Genomic DNA, 15,630 nt, shown 5'->3' on the forward strand with positions numbered 1-15,630 from the left:
GGTGATGAGCGATCCTACATACACCCCATCTGCGCTACACACAGCAGCTCATCTACGTACGTAACACACACACACACTCACACACACTATAGAAGCTTCATGATGGAGCCATCCTTCACACACCCCACCTGCACTACACACAGCAGCTCATCTACGTACGTAACACACACACACACACATCAAAAAAAGTTTGGTACGGGGGTAACAAAATGCTGGAAAACAAAAGGAGGAATGTTTTACAAATAATTAGCAACACGATTGTTAACGACTAACTGGCAACACAGGAAAGCAATGCCAAAATGAATTCTGCACATATTTAAATAGGCCCCTATTTCTCCATAGAGGAAGAGTCCAGGTGTTAAATGGTCTGTCTGTAGTCCAGATTTGTCAAATTATGGCGGCCTTACATTGAACGATTTTGGTCTGTTTTCACAGTCGGCGACTAAATTCCCAAAGTCGGACAGAAATCATGGGAGTTGTACTGGAATCACGGCGCGCTCCCGTCAACTAGATCGTTAAGTGTAAGGTGCCAATCCTAGCGGTTTTAAGTCAGTCGGAGTCAGTCCTTTTTTAGTTTTGCTGTTACGACAATATCAAACATGTTTGATATTATCGCAAGTCTTTCTAGTCGTGGCTCATGCAAATAGTGACGTGAACTATAAAGACCAATAGTGACCTCTCTCCACCAAACAGGAAGGGGCAAAGTAGGCGACAGCTGTAGCCTATATGATTATTTGTTATTCTTATAATATTTGTCATTTCTTATACATATTTAGTCGGCTCTTCCATGTGACAGAACAACTCTATAACGGTTAGGGATGTCACGCATGAAACAATGCTGCAGAAACACGAAAATATGACTTTGAGTTTAGTAGGCTATCATTTCAGTTCCTGTTTATCTATTGCACGATGGGTAATAATTTAAAGGAATCTAGTTGCAGTCTTGTAAATAGTGACCCTGCAAGATCCCTAGTCATTGCAAAATCATAGTCTGCGACTTAAAACTCTACTACTTGTCTTTAGATAAAACCCATACTGTTTAAACTGAAATCCTGTATTGGGGAGTAATGGGACAACATTTCCTTCTCAAAACTCTAGCAAATGCTCTCGGTTCCTAGACATTTACAGAATGTTGTTAAATGAAGAGGTGAAGCAGCACAGTTGTAAACATGCCCCCGTCCCAACTTGTTGCTGGCATCAAATTCAAAAGTAACATGTATTTTCCATGAAATAGCAAATATCTTGTGAAAACATACCTTCAACTGGTTTACCCAGTTTATGATGGGGATTCAACTGGTCTTGGGGTCTCAAGCTGGTCATTTTAGTTAGTGTTGCTGGTCTATAGTGCTGGTTTAACTGGCCATGCCAGCTTATGTTGGTCATTCTAGCAAACCAGGATGACCACTCACTCGCCACTCACTCTCCACCTCCAGCTGGTGTATGGTGAGCGTTCTGGCGCATAATGGGGGGGGGGTGCTCCACATTGGTGGGGGTTAGTGAGGCCCCCCCTTCCCTGTGAAGCGTTTTGAGTGTCGAGAAAAGCGCTATATAAATGTAACGTGTTGTTGTATTGTTGTTGACCATCTTACGCCACCAATATCAAGCTTGGCAGGCTGGTCACCAGCATTACCTTACACCAGCTGTATCCGACATGACACGCTGGTCACACCAGCATGACCAGCTTCCTCAGTTGGTCACGCCAGCCACCAGCTGTCAATCGATTAAAAGATTTGATCTAATTAATTACATACTCTGTGATTAATTCATCTAAATCAATCACATGCATCCATTTTTGCTATGAACATATCTTACAAACAAGTTTGGCAGATGAGTGAATCAATGAACAGCCAAACCAACATTATAGAGTTTAACGTGTCTCTCTTTTATTATAATTTTCCCTTTGGGTTAGGCATCAGGAAAGTGTCTGGTGTCAGATTTTTTGCATGATTTGTTAAAATTTTTAAATTTAGCGTTTTTTTTTGATGGCCTGCTTATGGGCCGGGCAGCTAGCGAATCATTAAAGATTAGATAAATGTGATCATTTATGTTTGGGCCTGCCATCGCTGATACAACCTTTAACTGGCAGCTAGCATTATTACCATCAAGAGGTATGCTAACTCGTAGGCCTAACTTCGGATTGTTGTGCATTGAGGTGCTACTCCAGACTTGACGAATTCCTATGGTAGGCAACGGAAATTCCTTACAGCAGAATTACAACAGAATTGCCATTTTCACACACCATTTATTATGACCGCCGCGCAGCGAAGCTCCCCCCCCCCCCCCAGGTCAAAAATGAAAATGCAATATTATTCTGCTTTAATCGCCCCTATCTTCAGTTAAGATGTTCAGAACTGCACCAAATTTTATGTGTATGATTGACCTGGCATTCTCTGGGGGTCTGGGGGTATGCCAAGTTTCATAGAATTTCATCCATGGGGGGGGGCTAAAAAAATTAGGTTATGTGTACATTTAGTGACTGTACACTCATTGGCCTGTAAATGGCGGTGCACACATATAAACATGCACACACACAGGCACCCACATACTATCGGTATTAGAACGGCCGATACATAATTACAAATTCAATAGGATCAAAAGAAAGCCAAAATATTCATCATCATCATGGCTGCATTTTCAGTATTGGCGATAAGTAGTCGTTTGTCCACTAGATGGCGCATCGTTGCAGTGAGACGTAATTTTTTTGGAAGTTAAAAGTGGGTTGAAAAAATAATGGACACTTCCTACAAGGACTGTAATTTACCGCAGCGAACATCTAATAAGGACAGGACGATGTTCACATGAAGTGTAAGTGAGGATGAAGTGAGGATGTTTTTCGGACATGCTTGGTTTTTACTGCAGGTACGTTAATCTTGTAATATCAATAAGGACCTAGGTAATGTTACCGTTAGCGTTGGTTGAGTGATGGAGGCCCATTTGATTGATTGCATTTGTAGAAAACTATAAATGCGGTTATACCAAGCAAATTGATAGCAGCACTGTTTGTATCTTTCGACTGTCATTTATTGCACGTGCTACAAAATCATTCTGTGCAATGGAAGATTTACCAACGTTACACCGGTCTGATACAGTTTTGCCTATACATGCGTGAGACTGAGACGCCTGTTTATTTTGTTTTAAGTGCGTGCAGGGTGTGAGAGGGGAATCGATGTGCTTTGATTCCAGCTTGGTAGTTGTAGTCTGTGAAATTAAAAAGCACGTGTGTGTGAAGTATCCAAACAATGACACCTTCATTTCATTATGGCTGCTTTAGCAACACACCTTAAGCTACTGTGTAGTGGGTCCCATTTAGAAGTGGCTACTTCATTCGCGCTTTCCTTGACTCATGGAACTGCGTGAATGTTATTACAACTTTTCGCCACGATATGGCAGTTTAAGTCCGCTTGATACTGTAAGTCGTAAGTCATTGGTTTCCAAAGGAGATTTTATTTGTGTCGCCAGCATAGCCTATTGACAATTTATGTTGTAAATAGGCCTACTTTATAATCCTACCTGTAGCTTAGGGAAGCTAACAGCTTTCTATTAGGATCTAGTTTGTTAGTTACAGTTTTGTCATAACTCCCTAATGCATTTTTGCATTTAGAATAGCCAGAGCGTGTATATCTCAATCTGAAAATTAAACAATATCGGGTGCCTATGGACTAGGCTGGGTGAACCCAGCCTGATCTGCCCGCTATTTATTTTTTGATTTCTTAAAAGATTGAGCTTGGTCTGATGAAAGCCAGACTAGCCATGGACCTCAGTTACACAATGCAAGGGAACATGAATCAGCCTATATTTGCACGAACAATAACGGACAAAAGCTCTTCAACTTTGGCCCGTTAAAATGTGTATGAACAGTCTAGCGACGCATTTCATCAAGGCCCATTTGGACATGTCAGTTATTTGCACCACTGGTTAGATGTAAAACAGCATTTCGTTTCAGACTACTGTTACTTAATTTGTGCATTAACAATAACGTTTCAGACTACTGTTACTTAATTTGTGCTTTGACAATAAAGTATTACATGAACTAAAGATGACTAAAATCTTATGTAGAAGAAGAAACATTCACAAAAAATCCATCCATCCAAAAATGACCTTTGTTTTTGATAGCTGTTGAAAACGGCATGGAACTGACAGAGATGTTTTTGTTTATAAATACATAAAAAATAAATAAATAAATAAATAAATAACATTATGCTGATACCTTTTGCTTTTCCCAAATACAATGTAGCCTACAGGTGTAAGTGACCTTTCATCAATCCAGTTGCAATGGATGAACTGTGATGACCTGCCCTACTTGTGATTGTTTAGAGATTTTAAAGGTTTTATAACAATGCTACATCTTCTTTGGCTATTCTACAATCTATTCACCTTTTCAGCACAAGTAGGCTACTTTCTGTGCAGCCGCACACACACACACTCAGGCATGCCAAACAAGCATACACAAAAGTTTCAAGAGTGGGGGATGGAGTAAAAGATGGAGACAAATTGAAGTGTGATTTATTTTCGCGGAATGGATGTACAGGACTGAGCGGCGGTCATATTTTGTACCGCTATGCGGTACATCTAGTTTCAACAATATCATCGTGCAATATCGTTGGTATGAAATAATATATTTATTTATTAATTTCTCTGTGTTCCGCCCCACTTTAACCCCTGTATGTACTGTATATAATACATATTTATATAGTGAAACTGTATGTACTGTATATAATATATATTTATATAGTGAAACTGTATGTATATAATATATATTTAGTGAAACTGTCAAAACCTTAAAGAATGCAGTGATACTGATTTTTGGTCATACCGTACGCACTAGTAGGTACAGAAGTCGGCCTGATGCAGCAGTGCAGTGCTCTTCCTTGGTTCTGGTCATTCTATAGCGTTACAGGCCTGATGCAGCAGTGCAGTGCTCAGGTTGTGGTAAGTGCAGTGCTCTGGTTGTGGTCAGTGGATTCTATGTCGTTACAGTCTCCCCTATCTTGTTTGTGTGGAGGATATTGCTGCTCCAGACAGCCTGGACCGAGACAGATCCGTATCTATGGCAACACTCCGACCACACCTCCTCTAACTCCTCTTCCAACTCCTCACTATCACCAGTGAGAAAGGGCAACACTGATGCATTGTTTAAGGTTGCCAGATCTGCACCCAAATCCCCTTTTCTGAGAGCACATGGCCAAACAAAGCTACCTTCTTGCCCTGAGCTGAGCTGAATGAGTGTGTTGTTGCAGCTGAGAATGCCCCTTCTGCCGCTGGTGCCTGGCATCCTCCCCCTCAGTGGCATTTCATCTCCTCCAGCTCTGGACTAACACACACATGGTGTTCTCTGAAGCGGCCCCTTATCCCCCACCCCCTTGCAACACACCACAAGATTCAGAACGAACCATAGACAACTCAAGTCTTCTCATTCTGAATACTTTCACTTGCATTCTGAATCAGTAGCAGAAGCCCACCCCACCTTAACTCTAAGCCTAACCCACTCCACCCCACCTAACCCTAACTCTAACCCTAACCCCCCCTCCTGCACACTCACCCCCTCCACCCACTTCCACCCTCCCTCATGATTTAATCATGAACCTTTCCACCCTTTTCCAACCCACTTCCCCACAACGCTCTCTGTTGGAGAGGGGGCTTACATTCATTCCACACACCACTCGCATGGACCGGGAGGAACTCCAGAGGGACCTATACCTTTATCACCGCCGCCTTAAAATACTCCATCACTTTTCCTCAGACAACACCTACACTCCCACCCCCTTCACTCTCCCCTCCACTTGGGAACCCCACACTTCACAATTAGATAAGAAATTAGTTAAGCACATTCACAGGGACAGGCGGGCACTCAATTCCTTTCTCAGACACCTCCCTCCCCCCACCACCAGCAACCTCACACTAGCGGAAAAACAGGCCATTTCACAACTCACAAACAATAAAAATATAGTCATCAAACCGGCAGACAAGGGTTCCAAAATTGTTATCATGGACACCCATCACTACCTCACTGAAGCACACAGACAGCTCAACAACACCCAGTTTTATACACCCATAGCACAGTCCACCCAACCCGCAGCACAGTCTGAAATCCGCCGGTTAGTCACCTCACTTTATCAACAACACTTCATTAACCATAAACAAAGTATATTTTTACAAGGACCGGACCACCCCCGACCACGACAATTTTATCTCCTCCCCAAAATTCACAAACCCCCACACACTTGGACAGTTCCCTCTCAGGTTCCTCCTGGTCGTCCCATTGTGTCAGATTGCAACAGCACCACATACAACATTTCCATCTATATTGACTCCTATCTTAACCCCCTTTCCAACAGACACCCTTCCTACCTCAAGGATACATACCACTTCCTCACCAGGCTTCGACCCATGGCAGTCCCACACCACACTCACCTCTTCACTTTAGACATAGATAGCCTTTACACCAATATCAACACCCCCGCCGGATTACAAGCAGTTCAAAACACTTTTCAAAAATACCCAGACCCTCACAGACCGGACACCATCCTCCTGCAACTTTTAGAAATCTGTCTCACTCACAATGATTTTAACTTTGACAAGAAACTTTACCTACAAGTACACGGGACTGCCATGGGTCAACGCTTTGCACCTTCCTACGCCAACATCTACATGAGTGAGTGGGAGCAGGCCGCCCTAGCCAAGTGCCCCCTTCAACCCACTTTTTATTTTCGGTATCTGGATGACATCATTGGAGCTTGGCCACACCCCCTACAGGATTTCAACACTTTTTTAGACACCTTAAACTCACATCACCCATCCATCTCACTTAAGGCCACTATTGACCCTCACCAAATTAATTTTCTAGACACTACCATCTTTTTCACCCCTATTTCACCTACACATAAAACTTTTAGCTCCAAAGTTTATTTTAAACCCACGGACACTCACTCACTCTTGCACAAGCACAGTAATCACCCAAAACACACGTTTAGATCCATAGTTAAATCACAAATAATCCGCTTTCATCGCATCTGCTCCTTTCCCACAGCCACAGACCTTCACTATGCCATACAACAACTCTTTCAAGCCCTCCGTAAGAGGCACTATTCTAAACGTTTCCTCCGCCACATTAAGCACTTGACTTTGGCCGGCCTTGCTCCCACTCACTCATACACCCCAAACACTTGCCCATCACCCACTCCCACACCAGACCTTCCTCTTAACCCCAACCCGGACCCCAACCCAGATCCTAATCCTAACCCTTTTCCTAACCTTAACCCTGACTCTAACCCCTACCCCTTTCCTAACCTTAACCCCAACCCTTTTCCTAACCTTAACCCCAACCCTTTGCCTAACCCTAACCCCAACCCTTTTCTTAACCCTAACCCCAACCCTCTTCCTATCCCCAACCCTGACCCACCCCATCTCCTGCCCCTTATTGGCACCTACTCACACGGCATACAACACCTTCACCACACACTGAAACAACACTATACTGATTTCCAAACAACACACCCCACCTTCCAACACCACACACTCATCTCCGCATATAGACGCAATAAAAACCTCCTCATACAAGTCAAGTCAAGTCAAGTCAAGTCGGCTTTTATTGTCAATTTCTTTACATGCACTGGTCATACAAAGAATTGAAATTTCGTTTCTTACTTTCCCATGCAGACATAGACATGCTTTAAATACAGACATAGACATACTATGGACATAGCCATAGACAATAAACATTAAATTAAAGTGCAAGACTGAAATATAGAACATGTATGTATCAAAATAGAAATATAGGACATATATTAAAAAAAATAGAGGTAGTTGTGTTGTATATTTCTATAGTCTTAACAGTTACATGAAGTAACTGGGGGGGTTTGGTAGACAGGATCCTAGTTTCCTAGGTTCCTGGTTGGCTGGTGGGTGGGGGGGGCTGTCAGTGATGGGAGAGTGGGTAGAGTGTTCAGCATCCTGATTGCTTGGTGGATGAAGCTACTTGCCAGTCTGGTGGTGCGGGAGCGGAGGCTCCTGTACCGCTTTCCAGAGGGCAGGAGGCTGAACAGTTCGTGTGCAGGGTGGGTTGTATCCTTGACAATCATTAGTGCTTTGCGGATGAGGCGGGTGGTGTAAATGTCCTGCAGGGAGGGGAGTGGTGCTCCAATGATCCTCTTAGCTGTGTTAACAGTGCGCTGGAGGGTCTTCCTGTTCTGATCTGTGCAGCTTCCGCCCCACACTGTGATGCTGCTGGAGACGATGCTCTCGATGGTCCCTCTGTAGAATGTAGTCATGACAGGAGGCGTGGCACTTGCCTTCTTCAATACGCACCACCTTCACCCGTCACTTACAACCACCACCCCCTAAAGAAAACTTACACTTCACCCCTCACCTATTCATCACCAATATTCATAGTCACTGTTCTGCACCCACTAATCCACTAAACTTAGACACTCCCAACTTAGTATATGCTATCACCTGCACTCACTGTCACATGTTGTACATCGGGGAAACTGGACATACACTTTGCATACGCCTCAAACAACATCTGCACAACATACATAAAAATACACTCAACACTTATCTCGTCACACATTTCCAGACGCACAACATCACACATTTGAGGGTCTGTGGCCTTGAAGGGAACCCAGGCTGGACAATTTTGCAGAGGAAAAGAGCAGAGAGATTGTGGATTTTAAAACTTCAAACACTACACCCACAAGGTCTTAATGAAAAATTAAATTAAAGTTTTAAACCACTCTGTGTCTTTTTTACAGCTCCTCTCTTTTATTTCCTTTTAACTTTTATTTTATTCTGTTTTATTTAATTTATTTGATTTTTAGATGGGATTAGTGGGGCGGGGACAACTGGCCAGTGCATAATGGTCCAAACAACCACTCACCAAAACAAATTTTAATTCTAATTTCCTAGCCCACTCCACCCCACCTAACCCTAACTCTAACCCTAGCCCACTCCACCCCACCTAACCCTAACTCTAACTCTAGCCCAGGTCACCCCACCCACCTAACCCTAACTCTAACTCTAGCCCAGGTCACCCCATCTGTTGCTCTGTCAAGCCAGGGCTCAAGTTCATTTGCAGGATGTCAACTTAATTCACCTGGATAGTGGTGCACTTTTAGCATCTGATTGATAAAGCGTCTTGGACGAGGTGCGGCTCAGTCTGGTTGAGTGAGTGCACTGGATGGAAGCTGTGGGTATGCAGCTCTGATGTAACACTGAAACAATGCAGGCCTTCACAGGATGCTGTTCGCCCAGTTGGGGCTCCGCGGCTTTGTGTGGAGCCATTGACACCGAGAAACAGTCAAGTCAGCTGATGAAATGAGGTGAAGATGAGAGAGAGAGAGAGTGAAAGAGAGGGCTTGGGAGAAGCATATTCTCACTCCCTCTGACCCAGGAACAGTCTCTGTTGCTGGTGACAGCATGAGAGAGGAGAGGGCAATGCTGGGATGGACAAACCAAACATTCTGAGGCGCCGTGGACTACAGGTGGGACCCCTTTCCATAAACTGCTTAATCCAGATCAGATCAGGGCCAGATCTGTGTGTCTAACGCTTGACATGTTTACTCAAGTAAGATCTAAACATAACCTCTCATCGGTGTTTACTTCCTGTGTCTCTTCTGAGAAGTATTTCCTGTTTGCTGTCATTCACAGGTTACAGACTGTGTGCCTTCAGAATGACTGTGGGTTATTTGCACGTCATAATCATTGAGAATATATTCTGTTGATCTCAGTGAAACCACAAACCCCCACTTTTCATGTGTGGCCTCTACAGAATGGGTGGTGGGATGTTTTGTGTTTCCTGCTGGCCTCTGTCTCTGAATGCTGTGGTCCCACGTCTGACCAGTCATTTCTATGTAGGCTACACAGCACAAAAAGGACCTGGAAAAAAATATTTTGTTACTGATTTACTGTAATTATTTTACCAGTTATTTTGGAGTTTGCCTATTCCTCAGATTATTTCAATGTATGTGACCCTACAGTATATGTTTGTATTCATTTTGATCTGTAAGATGTTGGACAATCATTCCTCACTAGAGGAGCACCAGAGACTACAGGGGAAACTCAGCCTCCTCTAAAATATCACAGAAAATGTCATCAAATATCGTATTACATTAGCGTACTATCCCAACTAAAATATGCTAAAAACATGGACAACTTCATGGTTAGTTTGTTTAGCAATAAGGTTGCTTCCCGCCCTTACCTTTTATTTGAGACCAAGATTATGGGATGGCCCGGATACCGAGCTTCTGTATGATGATTGGATGATCTGTAACAGTGGCTGGACTCTATTTGATACAAGGATACAAGGAAGTTTATTGTCACATGCATATAGTTACTGGAAGTAAGAAATGCAGTGAAATTATGTCTGGTGTCAGCCTATTTGTGCATTTATGGGGGGGTAAAAAGTGCAGTAGAAGAGGGGTTTAGTAGATTAAGTGGCAAGGGCTGCATTGGGATTGGGGGGGGGGGGCACCAACAAGGAGCACCCAAGAGCAACAGGGGCAATGAAAAACTCCCTTACCAAGGAAGAAACCTGTGTGCTGTGTGCTGCAAGTATGGTGAAGGGACTTACTATTGCAAGCAGAGGACTGTATGTATGATGTATGAGGGGGAGTGGAGCAGTGACTGTGTGTGTGTGTGTGTGTGTGTAGTGTGTAGTGTGTGTGTGTGTGTGGGTAGTGTGTGTGTGGGTAGGTGGGGGCAGTGTGCTGTAAGTATGTAGAGGATGTGTGTTGGAGAAGATCCTGAAGACAATGTGCTGTGTATGTAGGGAGGGGGGGCAGTGTGCAGCAAGTATGTAGAGGAGGCTTACTGTAGCAAGCAGTGTGCTGTATGTATGTGAGGTGATGACAGTGATGATGTAAGTGTGTGTGTGTTTTTTTTGTGTGTGTGTTGGGGATGGGGGTGGGGGGTGGGGGGGGGCAGAAATGCTAGGCAATCAAGGACATGGGTAGATGGAGGAAAAAAATAATAATAAAAAAAATAAAAAGTTCTATGGAGATGTGCAAAAGTTGGAGAAAGTCAGATGTGTGTGTGTGTGTGTGTGTGTTTTGACATGTGATGAAATAAGAAAATAAATAAAAGGTCTGTAGGTGTGTGTTGGGGGGGGGGGGGATCATGAGTGCTGAGGAGTGAATGAGTGCAAAGTCAGTATAGTGTGTTCAGAGTTCGGATGGCCTGGGGATAAAAACTTCTCCTGAGTCTCTCAGTTCTGGCTTTGTGACTACATAGGCGTCTTCTTGATTTCAGCGGTAGGAATAATCCATTGTTAGGATGAGAAGAGTCCTTCAGGATCTTTTGGGCTCTTTGGGAAAATGTTTTTTTCAGGGCCGATACGGATATCAATTATTACCAAAACAGGAGGCCGATAACCGATATGTAAAACCGATATGTCAGTTGTCAAAAAGGGGGGCAAAAAAGGCGATATGCTGCAAAAAATTAATTCAAAAGCATTTAATTATGCAAACTTTTCTTTCTTCTTTTGATACACAATTGTCTATCAACTTGCATCACTTGCAAGTGTAAATCCTGTGTATCATGTTAATCCAAGAGCTAAGTGATAGCAATATTTTCATAGACTAGGCCAACACAATGGGCTATGTGCTTGTTAAGGGACCTGTCACAAAGAGGATGCTTTGCCATCGTGTGTGTGAGTGCACGAGAGGGAGAGGAAGAGGTGCATGCGTGATGGCAAGTGTTACGGTTGAATAGTTTAACAAAACAGTTTTAAAATAGTTCTTAGGCTATTTAAGTATGCAATTTGTGTCCATGTGTAGACTAAGCTACACTTTTGAGAGCCTAAAGCTCATGACGCGATTTAGTTCAGGTCGGATTAAATTACGGGTGGCCCTGGGTGCATGTTGTCTTTTCTGACAGTCCGTTTCAAAAAGGAACAATTAGACTTTTTGACGTTCGCTATCGCATAATTTAGGACTTGTCTGTACCAGAGAATGTCTAATAAGGTCTGTACTATGTCCGCCGTGGTGTCCCGTTATTCACAATTAACGAACGAGGCGGAGGCAGAGAACTCCCGACACGCAGCACCCGAGTTTGTAGGCTAACTAGTAAACAGTAACGTGCATCAATCGGGAATTCGCTAAATGAAGGAAGTGGGAGCTTTACTTATTGATCCGGATCTAAGAGACAATAGCTTACAAAGTGGTGTTTTTGTAACTTCAGTGTAGGTGATTGTGATTCATTGCAACTTCAGCAATGTAGGCTAGCTTCCTTACCGTCGAAAAATAGCTCCATACAGCTGAAGCCCAGTCTACTACTACCAGTCTAAACTTTGTCTGTGTTCAGTCTTCGATCCTGATTGGCTGCATTCGTGCTAACTAACAAATCAGACGGTGTAGTGGGCGGGACAATGCTCTTGACCACAGAGTAGCAAATGCAGGGAGTGAGAGACGCTTTACAGACAAAGTAGCGCGTTTCATTCTTTATCCATTTCAATATCGGCTTATCGGAAAAAATGACCGATACCAATTATTATAAAAATGCTAAATATCGGCCCTAATAATCGGCCAGGCCGATAATTGGTCGATCCCTACTTAGGAGTACTCTTCTGGAATAGATATCTTGTAGAGCAGGGAGTTGAGTTCTTATAGTATGTTCAGCTGAGCGCACTACTCTCTGCAGAGTACTACAATCTCTAACTGTGGAGTTCCCATACTGTACCAGGTGATGATGCTACCAGTTAGAACACTCTCAACCACTGAAGTGTAGAAGGCCTTCATGATGGATGTAGAAACTTTGAATTTCCTTAGCTGACGAAGGAAGTAGAGTCGTTGTCTGGACTTCTTCAGAACATATTGAGTGTTAACAGTCCATGTTACAAAGTCAAAGTCAAAGTCAAAGTCAGCTTTATTGTCAATTTCTTCACATGTTCCAGACATACAAAGAGATCGAAATTACGTTTCTCACTATCCCACGGTGAAGACAAGACATTTTACCAATTTAAGTCCACAGACAAACATAACATTCAAGTAAACAAAAAAGTAAGTAAATAAGTAAATAAGAGGGCACATATAATAATGAAAAAATAAGAGCAGCAAAATTTGGTTGAAATTGTGCATGGACAGTCAATAAAATACTAGTGCAAAGTCAGGCCAATAAAAGGCTTGGGTAGTTCTGTTTGACCTAAGTAATAAAGAAAGTGGCATAGTGGTGCAAGTTATGTAAGAGCAGCAGAAGTGTTGTGTTTTCAGGACAACAACACCAAGTTGTAAAGTGTACAAGTGTGCAAGTGTGCAAGTGGAGTAGTGCACGCGGCCATTGTGGGTCCAATGTCCAGGATGTTATGTAGCTGAGGGTGGAGGGGGGAGAGGAGGGAGAGAGTTCAGCATCCTTACAGCTTGGTGTATGAAGCTGTTGGTGAGTCTGGTAGTGCGGGAGCGCAGGCTTCTGTACCTCTTCCCAGAGGGCAGTAGATCAAACAGATTGTGAGCGGGGTGACTTGAATCACTCACAATTTTGGTCGCCTTGCGGGTGAGGTGGGTGGTGTAAATGTCCTTCAGGGAGGGGAGTGAAGCACCAATGATCCTTCCAGCTGTGTTCACTATGCGCTGCAGGGCTTTCCTGTTGTATTCAGTGCAGCTTCCGCCCCACACAGCGATACAGCTGGAGAGGATGCTCTCAATGGTGCCTCGGTAGAATGTGGTCATGATGGCTGGTGGAGCACTTGCTCGCCTGAGTTTCCGCAGGAAGTACAGGCGGCGCTGAGCTCTCTTCGCCAGTGATGCAGTGTTGGTGGTCCAGGAGAGGTCTTCACTGATGTGCACCCCCAGGAATTTGGTGCTGCTCGCTCTCTCCACCACAGCACCGTCGATGGTCAGTGGCAGGTGTTGGGTGTGACCTCTCCGGAAGTCAACAACAATCTCTTTGGTCTTGCTGACGTTCAGCAGGAGGTTGTTGTCCCTGCACCACGTGGTCAGATGGTCGACCTCCAACCTGTATTGAGTCTCGTCGCCCTTGGTGATGAGACCCACCAGAGTTGTGTCGTCAGCAAATTTCACTATGTGATTGTTGCTGTAGGTTGCAGTGCAGTCATGCGTCAGCAGGGTGAAGAGCAGCGGACTGAGCACGCAGCCTTGGGGGGCCCCTGTGCTCAGTGTGATGCTGCTTGAGGTATTGTTGCCAACACGTACTACTTGGGGCCTCTGACAGAGGAAGTCCAGTAGCCAGTTGCAGAGGTAGGTACTGAGTCCCAGTTTGTCCAGTTTGCAGATGAGTTGTTGTGGTATTATGGTGTTGAATGCAGAACTGAAGTCTATAAACAGCAATCTCACATATGAGTCTCTTTTTTCCAGGTGGGTGAGGGCTGGGTGGAGGGCAGAGCAGATTGCATCCTCTGTAGACCGCTTGGCTCGGTATGCAAACTGGAAGGGGTCCAGGGTGGGGGGGAGAATGGCTTTGATATGTGACATGACAAGCCGCTCAAAGCACTTCATGATGATGGGTGTCAGTGCCACAGGGCGGTAGTCATTGAAGCAGGATGGAGCAGTTTTCTTCGGCACAGGTATGATGGTGGCAGCTTTGAAACATGATGGGACAATGGCTTGCTTCAGGGAAGTGTTAAAGATGTCTGTGAAGACATCCTTAAGCTCCCCTGCGCAGTCCTTCAGCGCACGACCTGGGATGTTGTCTGGACCTGTTGCCTTACGGGTGTTGATAGCAGCAAGTGTCCTCTTCACGCTGTCGGCAGAGAGGCACAGGGGCTGCTCATGTAGAGGGGGATGGGTCTTCTGTGGGCAGGTGCTGTTTTGTGCTTCAAAGCGAGCAAAGAAGCGGTTCAGGTTGTTGAGCAGAGGGATGTTGCTCTCACAGCTCTGTGGCGCGGGCTTGTAGTCCGTGAGGGCCTGAATGCCCTGCCATAGGCTTTGTGCATTCCTGCTGTCTTTGAAGTGGGTGGTTATCTTGTGAGTGTATTCCTTTTTTGCTTCCTTGATGCCACGGGACAGGTTGGCTCTCGCTGTTTTCATGCCAGCTTCATCCCCAGCTCTGTAGGCTTTGTCTCTGGCCCTCAGCAGCCTGAGGACATCCCCTGTCAGCCATGGCTTCCAGTTAGCCCGAGTGATGATGTCTTTTGTGTGGGTCACATCATCGATGCACTTGGTGATGTAAGAGGTTACAGTGTCTGTATACTCCTCTATGTCTGTCCGGTTGTTGTAAGTGGCTGCCTGCTTAAACATTTCCCAGTCTGTTGTGTCAAAGCAGTCTTGAAGAGCATCGGAGGCTCCCTCAGGCCACACTTTTACCTGCTTACGAACCGGTTTGTTCGCTTTTACCCTTTGTCTGTATGCGGGCATTAGCATAACAGTGATATGGTCTGAAAGTCCAATGTGGGGGAGGGGGGTGGCTTTGTATGCTCCTTTGTGTGTAGTGTAGACCAGGTCCAGGATGTTATCTCCTCTTGTTGGAAAATCAACATGCTGGTGTAGCTTTGGAAGTACAGTTTTGAGATCAGCATGGTTAAAATCTCCAGTGAAGATGGTGAAACCGTCTGGGTGTGCCGTCTGTTGTTCACTGACAGCCTGGTACAGTTCACTAAGAGCCGCGTTCTTATCGCTGTTGTTGTTGGTAGGCGGGATGTATACTGCGACTAGCAGAATCGCAGTAATTTCCCTTGGCAGGTAA

General features: G+C 44.5%; 1 long non-coding RNA gene across 1 annotated transcript; it reads left to right on the top strand.

Moving 5' to 3' along the window:
• Positions 1–1,404: 1,404 nt before the first annotated feature.
• LOC121678108 lies at positions 1,405–11,044 on the top strand. Its single transcript, XR_006021158.1, has 3 exons — positions 1,405–1,575; positions 2,457–2,463; positions 11,021–11,044. It is a non-coding gene; the product is annotated as an uncharacterized LOC121678108 (long non-coding RNA).
• Positions 11,045–15,630: the final 4,586 nt, after the last annotated feature.

The sequence above is a fragment of the Alosa sapidissima genome, chromosome 12, assembly GCF_018492685.1.
Source record: "Alosa sapidissima isolate fAloSap1 chromosome 12, fAloSap1.pri, whole genome shotgun sequence".
NCBI classification, from domain to species: domain Eukaryota; kingdom Metazoa; phylum Chordata; class Actinopteri; order Clupeiformes; family Clupeidae; genus Alosa; species Alosa sapidissima.